Below are 14,266 nucleotides of genomic sequence, written 5' to 3'. Positions count from 1 at the left end.
CTCCTCCCTAATTTCTGTCGTTGGGGTATAGTTCCATGCTAAGGTCTTTGTCACGTTTAGTTTGTATCCTGAGTAGTGGCCATATTCCTTCAGTAGATCCATCAGTGCCGGGAAGCTCTTGTCTGGCTGCCTCATGTATATTATCACGTTGTCCGCAAATAGGCCTAGTTTATATTCCGTTCCCTTTATCCTTACTCCCTTGATGTCCTCGGTCTGTCTGATCAGTTGTGCCAGTGGTTCTATGAAAACGGTGAATAGCGTTGGTGAGAGTAGAGCTGCCGCGATTACCGCATTACCGCGGTATCGCTGTTACATCACGCCCACCGCAAGAGTAGGCTGAATACCGCGTCACCGCTGTTTTTTTTTTTATAATAATAAAGTACCCTTCTCTCGTTGGGCTTGCGGCTCTGCAGATATACCCTACTCCTCTATCGAGGTTCCAAGCGACCCTATTGGGTACCAGAAAAGTCATGTGAAACATTGCAGACCACTGATTGGTCAGAAGAGAGACGCGTCACACGATGGATCGTCTTGCAGTGCTTTTACTTCCTGCATCTCAGCCATTGATCAGAGCTCACAGTCAGTCACAACACGGCTAATATACGTTAGCTCCCACCGGAGACCGGAGTGGATTACCGACGTACCGTCGCTCCTCAGGGAACGAGGCATAATGATTTTACTGCAACGAAATGTTATAATAAAAGCCCTTCGTTCTATACACTTGTCTGATTGAAAACTTTATTAACAGACCGCAGAATGGGTACAACTCTGCACGCTCTGAGCAAAGAAAGGAACTGAGATATGAATTGAGTAACGCTTGCCTTGCTATGGTCCGGTAAATACGAACGTGTAACTATATAACGTAATGCCACAAAACGAATGCCTTTGTAATCATAAGTAGTAACGTTATAATAATAAGAAGAAGAAGAAAGGGTCGGGGGGTAACCGGCGGGCGCGCCGCTACCACCTCTGCCCGCGACACAGAGGGGATACTTCGAATCCGTGTTTCACTTTTAACGAATGCGTGCTTGCCGAATCCCAAACAATATTCATGCTGCAAAGTCATCCTCTAAAGATAGACATTTAGACTAGAGGCAGGCTATATGCTATAAAGAGTAGACTACAAAAAAAATGCATTCAAACTTTTTTTTTGTGTGTGTGCGGTAATAACCGCACCGGTAGGAAATAATTCGCAAATTTGTGCTGTAAGGAAAACATCAATACCGCGGCAGCTCTAGGTGAGAGACAACATCCCTGTCTGGTAGCCCTCTCTAATCTGATTCTATCCGTCAGGCTGCCATTCACCTTAACTCTCGCTGTCGGTTCTTGATATAGTGCCTTAATCATCTTCATTGCCCTCCCGTTTAGTCCGAACCTCATTAATGCTTTATATAAAAATGTCCAACTCACACTGTCGAATGCCTTTTCTGCATCTAGGCTAATCAGTACCGCACTACCTCCTTGTTTTTGTATCTCCTCCACTATGTGTAATGTCTTTCTCACGTTGTCCTGTGTCTGTCTCCCTTTAATGAATCCAGTTTGATCTTCATCTATAATGTCCGGCATAAACGTCTCGAATCTCTTTGATATTATTGATGTATACATCTTGTAATCCACGTTGAGTATGGACACAGGTCCGAAACTACTACATAATTCTCTATCCTTCCCTTCCTTCGGTATCGTGGTGATTACGGCTTCCTTCCACGAGGGGGGCATTTTGCCCTCTTCCATCGTATGTCTGAATGCCGCCCCTAACATGGGTGCTAATTCTGTTCTAAATGTCTTGTAGAATTCCGATGGGAATCCGTCGCTCCCCGGAGATTTGTTGTTTTTAGCTCTACTAATTGCCTCTTCCAGTTCCCGTTCCGTAATTATTTTATTTAATTCTTCATTCTGTTCTTTCCCTATCGATGGTAACTCTAGCCTCTCCAGATAAGCTTCTATTTCCTCTTCTCCCGCTGCCTTTGGCTGTGTGTATAGTTTCTCATAGTATTCTCTAAATGTCCTCTATTTCAGCTGGGTCCCTCAATATTTCATTAGTCTTTGTATCTCTTATTGTGTGTATCGTGTTTAACTTCTGTTGCGTCCTGATTCTCCTAGCCAACAGTCTGGTCGCTTTTGGTCCCCCTTCATAGTACGTTTGTTTCATAAACCTCGCTTTCTTTTCTTTTTCCGTCAATAATTCCCTATTTATCCTGGCCTTTACTTATTTGATTTCTCTGAGCGTTTCCTGTTCTTTTGATATCTGGTGTCTCCCCTCTAGATCCTTCAGCTTCCCTATCAGATTGTGATATGTCTCCGTTCTGGCTTTCTTCAGCATTGCTGTTTTCTCCATCAATTTCCCCCTTATCACCACCTTCAGTGTGTCCCATAGAATGTTCGGGTCGACCTCCCCATTGTCATTTTCCTCCTTATACCTGGCTATCTCCTCCTTGATCTGACTCGCCACCCCCTTGTTATTTAGTATTCCTACATTTAGTCTCCAGATCGTGTTCCTCCGTCTTCCCTCCAGATCTACTGTCAGATATATGGCACTGTGATCCGATATGTCCGCTACTCCTATTCTGCTCTCCCGTACCCTGTAACTGTCCCCCGTCGTCATCAAAAAATAGTCTATTCTTGCATATGTCACGTGTGGGTGTGAGTAATGTGTGTATTCCCTGTCCATGGCGTGCATCCCCCTCCAAACGTCTGTAATTTCCATTTCCGTCATTTGAATATTCATATCTGCTGATTTACGGCCGCGCTTTCCTAGTACTCGTGGTGTCTAAGTCGTGATTCAATACCACATTAAAATCTCCCGCGCATATCAATATCCCTTCTAGTTCCATCACTATCATATCAAAAATGGTCTCATATAAATCCCTCTCACTCTCTGGGGGTGCATAAACATTCACTAACGTAACCATTTGACCCTCCATTTTCCCCTTCACCAGAACAAATCTCCCCTCCTTGTCTCTTACTTCTTTGATCAATTCAAACTTTACTGTGTTCTTGATTAACGTGGCTACTCCTCTCCTCCGGGTCTGTTTAAAGGAACTATAGTATGCATTTTCATATCCAAATCTTTTCAGTTTCTCATGTTCCTGTGCTATCAAATATGTCTCCTGCAAAAAAAACACTTGCATCTCACTTTTTCTACATTTCAACATCACTTTGCCCCTCTTTATCGGATTATTCATTCCATTAACGTTTAACGACATCATTTTTATACCTTTAACCTTTGTCATCTTTCTTCTTCGTTCGTCTGTCAGTCTCCCCCATGTCTCCCATATTTCCCCCTCCGGTTGTAGCCTCCGCTCTCTTCACCGAATACATATAATGATTAACATAAATAAAAAACATAAACTCTACATAAAGTGCTCCCAAGGCGTTCGGGGGGTCACTGTGTCCCCCCTGTCCCCTGCTGGTGGGTGAGGAGTAACTGCTCTCCTAGTGAGAGGCCTCCTCCTGACGGCGTGGGGGTCTGAAACCCTTGCCCCCAACCGCTCGTCATAATTGTCCTGTTTTTAGTGCTGTCGAGCTCCTGGTCAAAAGCGCTCTGTGTCTTTCTTTCTGTTCAAAGATCCCCATTTCCTAGGTCTCTCTCAATGTGGCTCACATGTTCCAATGTCAGACATTAAAGCGTTCCGTCTTGAGACTGATATCCGTCCATTTGATTAGGAGATTCCGTCATTTTATTCGGAGTCGTGACGGAATTTAACCTGAGCCAATCAGAGGCGTCAAATATCATTTTTTTTTCTACCGCGGCCGCGCCAAGCAGTCATTTGCGAGCAATCGGCAAATTCTCAGGCAAATGCAACCAACCAGAAGACGAGATTGTTCTGAGTTACAGCGCTTTCACCCGCCTCCGTGTGCTCAGCACCAATGGGAAGCGCCCATATGCTTTTTGAGTTTCTGAAAGTCCGCCATTGCTCTCTAGCTCTACTCGAGAGTAAACTTGATTTAACAACATTGACATGCGGCAACTTTTCAGAGACGGTAAGTTAATTTGACTTATTCTAGTCTAAAGAAACATATATATTACGATTGCTATTGATAAATTGTTTACACTGCCTGTGTTGTCTTTTACTACCTGTATACTGTGTTGTTTTACTACCTGTACCCCTCCCCCCTCCCCCCCATGCTGCTATGATGCCTGAATTTCCCCAAGGGGATCAATAAAGGAATATCTTATCTTATCTTATCTTATAAATCTATGTAACGTGAATGCCACAAAACGAATGCCTTTTGTTAATCAGAGCGTTATTTACGCGACAACAGGTGTGTTGTTGTTGTTGCGTGTGTGTGCTTGCGCCGCTCGATTTCCGTGTATGATAAATGTACATATGAATGTTGATAAATCTAGGTAACGTTAATGCCACAAAACGAATGCCTTTGTTAATCAGAACGTTATTTGCGTTATCAATTGTTTTTAAGCTCGATAAACTCTTGACCGGAATTTGTCCGGGAGATTGAAACAAGACGAACGTCTTTCTCTGGTCTGCATCCCCTTAACAATTGTGTATTGAGCCGTACTGTATTGTACCCATTCTGCAATCTGTTAAATATTGATTGATTGATTGTTATTAACAGATTGCAGAATGGGTACAATACAGTACAGCTCAATACACACAATTGTTAAGGGGATGCAGACCAGAGAAAGACTTTCGTCTTGTTTACATCAGGGTCCCCCATTTTCAATTCATAGTGACATTTATGACATACACAACATGCATGACATCATGCCATTTGTGACATAGGGACATACATGACTTACAGGTATATAGTACTGTTACATTTGTCACATATACAATATGCAAATATACAGTACTGTTACCCAGAGATCCTAACAGTAAATATATACATATGATGAGGAGGAGACTGTACATTAGGAGGGGGTGGGTGGTAAAAAATATATACAAATGGTGGGGAGGAGACTGTCCATTGTTGTTGTGGCATAATTGCTAAATGTGTTTAGTCCCTTGTTTGTATGATAACAAGCCGTTTACTTCATGGTTCAAAGTAATGGGAAAAGGGTGCTAGCTCGCCATCAATCAGAAGCTAGCCACGAGACTTGCATTCACACTCTCCAGCACACAGCCTCCCTGCCTGGCACAACAACCATAACAGTAGGGTATATAGTCACAGTCAGGACAGTAGGCTCTACAAGTAGGCTCCCTTAAAACGCTAACGCTATTAAAAAAAAATACAGTGTGGAGGTTAAAATAAGAATATGACTTGGCCAGAAAAAAAGTTCAGTCAGGAGAATTTTTTTTGCTTTAATCCCTGGGTCCAATGTCCCTCCTTCCTCCCAAACAAGTGTGTGGTGTCCTCTGTGTACCCCTCTTCCTATCTCTTACTTTCTTCCCCCCCCCTCTATTTTCTATGTGATGCTTATTTAATCCCCTTAATTACTTCCAACTTTGTTACTCGCAGCGTGTGCCTATGTATTTGTTTCAATATGTTTTGTGTTCCGTCTATTATACCTAATTATATTTCCATTTATTTCCTCCATCAGCGTTTGTACTGCGTGTCCATGTATATGTCACGTCTGTTCCTATACCTTGTCTCTACCTGGGAATGTGTGTTTATGTATATGTTATTTCAGTTCCTATATTTTGTCACTATTTGGATCGTTTTTTCTATCCCTTGTGCGTGTACTCATCCGTTCGTCTCCTCCCGCCTCCTCTCCCCTCCTTCACCGTCTCTGGCCTCCTCGTCTGTCTCCGCCTTTGGTCCGTCACGTCTCACCTCGGCCTTCTTCTCTCTCCTCTCTCCTCTCCCGGGTTCCGGCCTCCTACTCTGGTCCACTTGCGTGCTTTCTCCAGTCTCTGTTGCAGGCTCAGCGTCTGGTCCTCCTGTCTCCTTCCGTCTCCGTCCTCCGCCGTCTGCATGCCCGTCGCCTCATCTCCCCCGCCCAGGGCTCTACGCTAACCTTTTTCACTAGGGGCACAGGTGCTCCTAAATGAAAAAAGTTAGGAGCACACAAAGAAATTTAGGAGCACAGTGAAAATATTTCAAGTAAAAGAGTTTTTTTTTCTTCAAAAATAAATGTATATTTGTACTGTGCGTGCATGTGTGTAAATTAGCTCTTGCTACAACCCTGCATGTTTACATTTTGTATTTTGTACTTGATGTTCATTAACATGTGCTGTCCCTATCAAATCAAACTACTGCTACAAAAGTAACAGTCACTTAACTTTAGCTTTTGCCCCTTTTATGCATACAATGCCTATGTTTTGGCTGTGTTGCTCTTCTAGAGAAATAATCCTTTCAGGGTTGCCTATTGAAATACTGTACACCTCCAGGACAGAAACATTGTTTATGAGTTTGCGTGTCAGGTAGACCATTGATCGTCACACCGCTTGCACTCCGGCCGTCCGGCACTGCAGCTGGACCCTATTGCCCACCTCTGCTGTTCATAACGCTAGCCAAGTTAGCTGTACACACAGATACACAGTGGGCCAGTGACTTTGGTGTAGGGGTGTAACAATGCATCGATCCTAAGGGGGAAATTCAACTGCATCGATTTGAAAATGAATCGATTATCGCAATTTGAATGTGTACACAGTGTTATGTTGTTATCATGTCCGTTACAGTCAACACAGCGGTATACGCTACTGCATCAACGTTATGATTAACAAAGCAAGGCATTCGTTTTGTTGCATTAACGTTATATTACTATTGCTATCGCTAAATCTAGGTGTTCTAAAATATATTGCTATTGGTAAGACTAGAAGTTACTGGTCTCGGGGAAACTCTCGCATATCGCAATGGTGGCGTTTCAGGAAGTAAACAAGCCAAATGAGAGCTTTCGATTGGTCATTTGCTTTCTTTCTCTTGAAACCAGTCACGTCACTCTACTGTGATGGACCACTACACTTCCGCGTTACATTGAAATCGGGGAGGAGATTGCGGAGGGAGCATATGAATGAATGTGGACGAGAGCCGTGATGTAAGTGGTTGCCGATACGGCTGTGGGGGTGCTAGAGACATGATCGAATAGACGTTTATGCGCCTCGCTCTCCTGAACACGGCGTGACCCATAACTAATCGATCAGAACTAAATCGGCAGAGAAAAAGCCCATTTTAAAGCACCTATTCCGCATGGACATGCGCAGAGTGCCCATGGAGTCTGGACGATGCGAGATGACGCTCGAATGAATGTGGACTGTTCTATCAGAGGGGGGAGCTTCGGTGGCCAGTGTCCTTTCAGCCGAACAGGATAATGAAAAAATGATCCCACTAAATGGCCAGACGCGTCTTATGGCGACATCTACAATTACCTCATTGAGTCTCCAGGTAGACTAATGTTTATATTTAAGTGCAGCGGTCTGTAGCCACTTACATGACCATCGAAGCTCCCCCCTCTGATGGAACAGTCCACATTCATTCGAGCGTCATCTCGCGTCGTCCAGACTCCATGGGCACTCTGCGCATGTCCATGCGGAATAGGTGCTTTAAAATGGGCTTTTTCTCTGCCGATTTAGTTCTGATCGATTAGTTATGGGTCACGCCGTGTTCAGGAGAGCGAGGCGCATACACGTCTATTCGATCATGTCTCTAGCACCCCCACAGCCGTATCGGCAACCACTTACATCACGGCTCTCGTCCACATTCATTCATTTGACCCCCCCGCAATCTCCTCCCTGATTTCAGAATCCCGGAAGTGTTGCAGTGGTCTATTGGACCGTTGGCTTGAGTGCAATGTGGGACTTGTAGTTTTTTAACGTTTCTCGCGGTGGAGAAAAAAAAGACGAGGCTGTAATCTGTACTCGCACACCGTGCGCGTAATTGAGTTTTACGGTTCTCACACACACATTTTTAGGGGCATATGCGAGCAATTTGGTCGCACTGTAGAGCCCTGCCCCCGCCGCCTCCCGCGCCGTCGCATATGTCACCGTCCCTTCCTTCCAGTGGATCCTTAGCGAGGTCATGGGTGATTGGAATTTCATTCCGTTTTCTTTCAGAATTCTCTTCAGTCCCGCGTAAGACCTGCGTGTTATTGCCACCGCTGTTGAGTAATCGTGGTCAAACGACAGCCTTTTCCCCTCGATTTCTATCTTCTTGGTCCACGCGGTTCTAAGTATCAATTCTTTCACCTCGAACCTCAGAAAGTTAATAATCACCGCCCTCGGGGGTCTGTCCGGTTGCGGTCTCGGAGCCAGCGCCCTGTGGGCCCTCTGTATCTCCATTGTTTCCAGTCCCGTCTCCTTCAATTCTTCTTTGATAAGCTTTTCCACATATAGGGTCACCGATTCCCCTTCGACCCCTTCTTTCAATCCCCATATTCTGATGTTATTTCTCCGTGACCTCCCCTCCATGTCCGACATCTTTGACTCCATCTTTTCTTGTTGTTGAATCGCTTTTGTTAATACCTCGTGTATCTCTGTATTCCATTCTTCTGCTTGCGCCACTCTTGTTTCTAGCTCGGTTATGTTCCTATCCTGCTCCGCCATCTTCTCATCCACCATTTTGAGTTCTGTATTTATTTCGCCTCTGAAGTCCTCCTGTTCCTTCCTCAATTCCTCCCGTAGCTTCCCAATATCGTTCCTTATCATGTCAGTGTTCATTTGTATGGTCGCCTGCATCGTGTCCGTGTTCGTTTTTATGGTCACCAATATTCCGGCCTGCATGACCACGGCCCATCCTGGCATTCCCGTGTCTGTCTCAGCGGAACCTCCCCCTTCCTTCGCCTGTCCCTTCTCGGCCTCGCTTCAGGGGCTCTGTTCCTTCAAATTCTCCTCTTCTCGTGAGTCCTCCATTTCTCCTTCACAATCGTTATCTCCTCCTTACTTCTCGTGTGCATCTTTTATTTTTAATCACTTTTCGGGTCTTTATTTATCAGTTTTTTCGCTCATTTGACCAGGAGCTCTACCGCACGTGTGCTACCCGTCTGCTCTCATACCGGAAGTCTTACAGAATACTTTTATACAAAATGCTTCTTTCTGTTTCGCTCCAGAGACTGTGCTAGGCAAAAATAGATAATAGAATAAGTATAGCAAGTATAAAATAGAAGTCAAGTACGTAGACAAAAATGTTCAGTATATACATATATACAATGCTCTATGTAGAGTAGAAGTAACTGAGTTACCATACAATATATTATACAGTGCAAAGCAGAAGTGGGATGAGGTACAATTTAGGTACAATATAATTTACAGTAAGGTGTAATGAGGTAGGAGTTGTAGTGCAAATTCTTTACGATAAATATAAAGTGTGCTTAGGTGTACTAAAGTGGGTGCTGCAGTGAGTTGTATGTTTAAAGTGTGTGTGTGCGTGTGGATGTGGGTGCTGTGAGTGCATTTGATGGTTGTTACATAGTGTTATTGTTCGTTGAGCAGCCTGATGGCCTGGGGATAGAAGCTTCTTCTGAGTCTTTCTGTGCTCGCCTTAAGACTCCGGTATCGCTTGCCTGACCGCAGCAGTTCAAAGAGGCAGTTGTTCGGGTGGCTCGAGTCCTTAATAATTCTCTTAGCCTTCCCCTTGCACCGCTTGTTGTAAATGTTCTGGAGGGTGGGAAGCCCCCCTCCAATTGTGCGTTCGGCTGAACGTGTCACTCTTTGTAGTCTGCTACGGTCTTGTGCAGTGCTATTCCCAAACCAGGAGGTGATGTTGCCGGTCAGGATGCTCTCTATTGTACATGAGTAGAAGTTCCTAAGGATCTTCTGACTGACTTGGAACTTCCTTAGGCGCCTGAGGAAGTAGAGGCGTTGTCGTGCCTTCTTCACAACACTGTCAATGTGTGTGGTCCATGTCAAGTCCTCGGATATGTGGGCTCCGAGGTACTTGAAACTGTTCACTCTCTCAACCGGTGCCCCGTCGATGCTGAGGGGGCTGTAGTCCTTGACCCCCGACCTCCTGAAGTCCACAATCATCTCTTTTGTTTTGCTGACGTTCAGGGAGAGGCAGTTCTCCTAACACCACTGTGACAGGTTCTCTACCTCTTCCAGGTAGGCCCTTTCGTCGTTGGCAGAGATCAGGCCCACCACTACTGTGTCATCAGCAAATTTGATGATGGTGTTGTTTAGGGGTGGACGGTATAAACGGTATACGGTATAAACGGTATTAATTTGCTCTACGGTATGGATTTTGACTATACCGTTTAACCGGTAGAGCAGCTCTAAAATAGCAATGACGTCATGTAACCACAGCGCGACTATTTCAATCGCATTTGCCCCTAAAAATAGATAGAATTAGTCATAGATAATAGATATGTGCAAACTGGAAAAAGTTATTTAGGAGGCTTCGCGCAGTGGGCGTGTCAACACGCAATTGTCATTTCATAATAAACACATATCACCGCGGCGCACAGCAAGTTTCAATTTCAGTTCCTGGCATTTTTAACCAGTGGAGAAAGGTAAGATATTTCCCTATCGTTTTTCTTATATGAATTATTCTACGTTAATAAAACATACCTGGTGATCAACTACAGTTTGCTGTAAACATTACGATATGTGTGTAGTGTTATGATAACGACGGCAGCAGCGGGAGCCGGGAGGAAGGCGTGCAGCAGTGGTTTGCGAATAGCATGCAGCTGCAGAGCCGCAGAGCCAGTGGCTCTTTCAGGTCTGGTCACAGGCCCGTCAAACAGTGCCCCCCCACCCTTGCGCCGTTCTGACCCCCATCGTCTCTAAGCATTTTGTGTGTCAATTTGTTGACACATGTGTCAATTTGTTGACACAATTGTCAATTCTTAAAGCTGAGGATGAGTGGCACCTTTGTCTCAATTCTTATTCAATTCAATTCGCTCTGCGGCTCTGCAGCTACATATGCTTCTAGCAAAATCCAGCCCCGCTGTTTGCAATGGGAGCAGGAGTCTCGACTCGGGACTTATTTTATTTGGAATATAATGACTTTATATGCAAAAGTAGCCTAGTTTTAAGTTAAAATATTATAAATCTACATGCCTTGAGGATGTCATTCTTTATATAGCCTGCCTATCAGGCAAAAAAAATTATTCTAACAGAAACACTGATACCGTGATATATACCGTTACCGTCTATGCTTCAAATTATACCGTGATATAAATTTTAGACCATACCGTCCACCCCTAGTGTTGTTGTTCCGCTGTGCTACGCAGTCATGTGTGTACAGGGAGTAGAGGAGGGGGCTCAGAACACAGCCCTGGGGGGCCCCTATGTTGAGCGTGATGGATGAGGAGGTGCAGTTGCCGGCTCTTACCACCTGGGGTCTGCCCGTCAGGAAGTCCAAGACCCACTGGCACAGGTCATAGTTCAAGCCCAGGTCCCTGAGCTTGGCTATGAGTTTGGAGGGGACTATGGTATTGAATGCTGAGCTGTAGTCGATGAACAGCATTCTCACATAGTTCCCCTGCCTCTTGTCCAGGTGTGATGCTGCTGTGTGCAGCACATGGGCTATGGCGTCCTCCGTGGACCTGTTGGGGCGATATGCAAATTGCAGAGGGTCCAGGTTGATGGGGAGGGAGGAACAGATGTAGCCCTTCACTAGCTTCTCAAAGCACTTCATGGCTATGGAGGTGAGGGCTACAGGGCGGTAGTCGTTGAGGCAAGCGGGCGTAGATTTTTTGGGTACAGGGATGATGGTGGACTTCTTCAGACAGGTGGGGATGACAGCCTGTTCCAAGGACAGGTTGAAGATGTCAGTGAATACCGGGGCCAGTTGGTCAGCACAGACTTTTAGGACGCGGCCGGGGATGCCGTCCGGTCCTGCTGCCTTCCTGATATTCACTTTTTTAAAGATCCGTCTCACCTCATGCTCTGTTACCCTGAACACTGAGTCTCCATCAGCAGACCCCCCCCCCCCCATTGCCGTGGTTTGTAGGCTGGTGTTGTTATTCACAGCCTCAAACCTCGCATAGAAGGAATTGAGATCATTTGCTAAGGAGATGTCACTGTTCAGTTTGAGGGGGGTGCCTTTGTAGTCTGTCATTGTTTTGAGGCCCTGCCACATGCCTCTAGAGTCAGCCTGTTCAAACTGAAGTTCAACTTTATCCCTGTAACGCCGTTTTGCCTCTATTACTGCTCTCCTGACGTTGTATCTTGCCATCTTGTGTTCTTCCATGTTGCCTGTCACCAGCCCGGTGTTGTATGCTGATGTGCGCACTTTCAGAGCCTCACGGACGGATTTGTCTACCCAGGGCTTTTGATTTGGGTAGATTTAAATTTTGGTGGAGGGGATTGTTTCTTCTACCTGAGTACAGACATAGTCAATCACCGTTTCGGTGTATTCGTTAATATTGGCTGTGTTATCACGGAATACACTCCAGTCTGTGCATTCCAGTACAGCTTGGAGTGACTCCTCTGACGTCACGGCCCAACGCTTAACCTCTCGCGAGACCACCGGCGTTCGCTTGAGACTTTGTTTGTACTTTGGCAAAAGAAATATTGCGGCGTGATCGCTTTTACCGAATGGACTAAGAGCCTGTGACTTGTACCCATTCTTAAATTGCGAGTATACATGGTCTAATATGTTCTCGCCTCTGGTGGGACAGGTCACATGCTGATAGAAATTCGGCAACACCTTTTTAAGACGCGCGCTGTTGAAATCACCCAAAACCAAAATGGCAGCGTCAACATTAGCTGCCTGGAGTTTGTTTACCTCGTCGTGAAGTTTTGAAAGTGCGACCCCAGTGTTCGCGTGTGGTGGAATGTACACTCCGATGAGGATGATGGACGTTAACTCTCTTGGGAGGAAGAAGGGTCGACATTTTATCGTGATAAACTCCAGGTCTGGGGAGCAGTGGTTAGACAGTTCCTTTGTGTTGCCTAAATCGCACCACTCCTTGTTTATCATGAAGGCAATGCCGCCTCCTTTCTTCTTTAATGACTCTTCTGCCGTCCGGTCCTTGCGGAGAACGAAGAAGTGGTCTGCCGGTTCTATTGCGTGATTCGGGACATCTGGACTCTGCCAAGTTTCTGTGAAACAGAGGACGTTACAATCCCAAATGTCCCTCTGGAATTGGATCCGTGCTCTGATGTCATCCAGTTTATTTCCTATCGATTGCACATTGGCCAACAATATGCTGGGCAATGTGGTTCTGTGTCGTTTGGACCTCAGTCTGTTTCGGACCCCAGCTCTCTTTCCACGTCTTCGCGGCGGCTTCTCCTGGTCTTGGCCATGGCCATAACAAAGGATCTCGGCGGGCCATTTCTGCTGTTCAGCGATCCGATCCAGAGAGCAATCCAAACGGTAAGTTTTCCTTAATCCAATGTCAATGATTGACTGACGGTCATACACATATAATGCACCAACAGTTGGTGCAAATAAAACTCCTAATACTATAAAAATTAACAAAAGAAAGCACAGTCTCGACGGAGCGATCAGAAAGGCAGCCATCAGTGCAGCGCCAGTTTGCGTGTACAGGGAGTAGAGGAGGGGACTCAGAACACAGCCCTGGGGGGCCCCTATGTTGAGGGTGATGGATGAGGAGGTGCAGTTGCCTGCTCTCACCACCTGGGGTCTGCCCGTCAGGAAGTCCAAGACCCACTGGCAGAGGTCATAGTTCAAGCCCAGGTCCCTGAGCTTGGCTATGAGTTTGGAGGGGACTATGGTATTTAATGCCGAGCTGTAGTCGATGAATAGCATTCTCACATAGTTCCCCTTCCTCTTGTCCAGGTGTGATGCTGCTGTGTGCAGCACATGGGCTCATTCGTCCTTTTTTTTCTCCGCTGCGAGAATCGTTAAAAAACTACAAGTCCCACAGTTCACAGCCGCATAAATGTTCCAATCACAGTAGAGTTTCCTGTGGTCACGCGACTGGAAACTGAAAGTAACGATCAGCGTCACTGTCTGAGTCAGACAATACAGCCATGTCGAAGCCCATTCATTTTTATTTTGCGCGAAAGATACCGGAGAATGAGAAGTCAGGCGAGGCAGCTCATGTTACAGAGGTGATGGTTAACGTTAACCAAGATACTGACGCTAGCCAGCATGCTAGCGAAATTGGCCAAGCTAGCGAGGCTACACCCACTGTAGTAGGGATGCCCCGATCATGTTTTTTGCCACCGATACCGATCACCGATCGTCGTGAGCCATATCGGCCGATACCGATCCGATACCGATCGTTTTTGATTAAAAAGAAATTAAAAATTATTTTATATAATTTTTTTTTTTTTTTTTTATAAAATATATATATTATATAATTAGACTTGTACTTGTATTATCTGCGAGACATCGCCACCACGCAACAAGTCAAAATGCTCGCTATCTGCAAACAGCTCCACTGTCTGTGTACTCTAGTAGCCTCCAGCTCAAAAGGATTCTCCGGCGCTGCAGCGGGACCCTATTGGTAACGTTATGC

Source organism: Notolepis coatsorum, assembly GCF_963971535.1.
Source record: "Notolepis coatsorum genome assembly, chromosome: 11".
NCBI lineage: Eukaryota > Metazoa > Chordata > Actinopteri > Aulopiformes > Paralepididae > Notolepis > Notolepis coatsorum.
Note: the sequence above shows the minus strand (reverse complement) of the source record.